The sequence below is a fragment of the Crocodylus porosus genome, unplaced genomic scaffold (genome assembly GCF_001723895.1).
Source record: "Crocodylus porosus isolate Cpor-Errol unplaced genomic scaffold, CroPor_comp1, whole genome shotgun sequence".
NCBI lineage: Eukaryota > Metazoa > Chordata > Crocodylia > Crocodylidae > Crocodylus > Crocodylus porosus.
Window position 1 is genome coordinate 16,917,719 of NW_017728932.1, and position 2,048 is coordinate 16,919,766.

The 2,048-nt window shown below is 51.4% G+C and overlaps 1 long non-coding RNA gene across 1 annotated transcript in view; it reads left to right on the forward strand.

The window, feature by feature from the left end:
• Positions 1–1,022: 1,022 nt before the first annotated feature.
• Positions 1,023–2,048, forward strand: part of LOC109317237 — a 22,533-nt gene continuing 21,507 nt past the window's right edge. The window contains exon 1 of the long non-coding RNA XR_002103011.1: positions 1,023–1,114. This is a non-coding gene — a long non-coding RNA (uncharacterized LOC109317237). The remainder of the gene's footprint in view (positions 1,115–2,048) is intronic.

A 2,048-nucleotide genomic window follows, 5' to 3' on the forward strand; every position in this document is an offset into this window, starting at 1 on the left:
CGCCCCCGCGGGGCCGAGGCCCGTGCCCAGCGCTGCCCCTGCGGTCGAGGGCGGCCCCCGCCCAGGTCGCGGGGAGGTCTCCTGCAGCAGTCGAGGTTTTCCTGGCATGCAGCACGTGCTAGCCCGTCGTGTCACGTTTATTCCCATTTTAGGGATTCGGCAACTGAGGCCGGGGTGTGCAGCGCAGGCAGGGTTATCAGTGGGCCTTTGCGGCGCCCCCCCTTTGCCCCTTCGCATCCCTAAGGCTTAGCTAGCGCAGCGCCCCGGGGACGGCCCCAAGCGATCACTCTTTCCAGCCGGGCGGCACGATCGTGACCACGGGAAGGCGGCCGTGAAGCAGCGTCTCCTGACGGATGATGGCACAGCGCGACTCGCTTTTTCACCCCTACGCCGCCCAGGACTTACATCACTCACTTCATCCAGCCGCAGCAAAGCACAGGCGTCCAGCATCAGAGTTCAAGGAAAGCCCTAGTGACACCACATCTGCAGAAGGGTGACATGTAGTGTCAGCCGCTCTAAATTAAGGTGCAAATACACCTTCAACACGCTCCCCCTGTTCTCTCTGGCTGCCCTTGCAGGTGGTTGCACCGGCATCTAATATCTGATGTAAATCGACTGGTTTAATATCAGAGATTCGGCCAGTTGCTATCAGCATATCGGCAGGCTAAGTTACACCGATCCCTTTGAAGAGTTAAACCAGTTCAGGCCTGTTTGTATCGGGGGCATCCACCAGTTTAGCAGCGTTGATTTCAAATATGCTTGGTTAAATCCATACAGCTTTTCCAGTTTTAAAACACGTAGACCGCTGTGCGCTGCTTTAGGACGGAGCACTACCCCGTCCAGTGAAAACGACAGCGGGAATGTATTCGAGGCACTTTGCCATTAGGCAGGTTGGGGATATGGTGGGGCTGACACCCCTACTTCTTCCGTGGAAGTGATTACTGACTTCAGGTAATAAGGAGTTGGCTTTTATGTCTCGGCAGACTGGTGATACCACCAGCAGCACAAGACCACTCGGTACAACACAGGGGCCTGGCTTCAGACTTGCCCCCAGGAAACGGGGCCGAGATATGTTACGTTGGTGCTCTATAAATACTTCAAATAGATTATAGAGGTAAGATTACGATTAGAGTAAGTGTTAACTGCTACAGAGTTGTGGCCTCTCAGACTGCTGAGCCTGGCTCCCCCTTGCATGTAGTGTCCTTATTATCACAAATTAAATAAATTCAAATTCTAAAATAAATTCGAGAAATGTGAACCAGTGAAACTTGGCTGTTCATTATAATGACTATTATGACCTGCCACTTTTACTGCTTTGTTTTATTTTTGCAAATAGTTAACCCAAAATTGCAGCTTTAAATCCTGTTGAGAGGCTCACACTTCCAACTTTATCTTTTTATTTATTGTGTATTGATTACAAAGTAACCTCCATTCCCTGTTTATTCTCTGTTAACAAAGAAGTGCTCACTTTCCCCTCCTTTTACTCCTGAGCAGCTGTGACATGGAAGAAACTCCAGAATTGTAATTCATTTACTAGCCCATGAAACCCAACATCATTCCCTGCAGTTCAGTTGAAGCCCTAATTATGGGTTACAAGGTTATACAGGAAAAACATGTTCCAGAGAAAACTTGGTTGAAGTGAACTAGGCAGGCAGGTCCTGTCAGACCAACCTGGTGGCCTTCTACGATGAGGTCACCAAATCCTTAGACGCAGGGGTAGCAGTGGACATCATCTTCCTGGACTTCCAGAAGGCCTTTGACACTGTCTCTCACCCCGTTCTCATTAAGAAACTGGGGGCTGTGGTGTCGACACCCACACAGTCAGATGTGTCGCCGACTGGCCGGAGGGCCGCACCCAGAGAGCGGTGGTGGACGGTCATTTTCGACCTGGAGGGATGTGGGCAGTGGGGTCCCCCAGGGCTCGGTCCTCGGGCCCACACTGTTCAACATCTTCATCAGCGACTTGGACAAGGGGGTGAAAAGCACCCTGTTCAAATTTGCTGATGACACTAAGATGTGCGGGGATGTGGGCACGCTAGAAGGGAGGA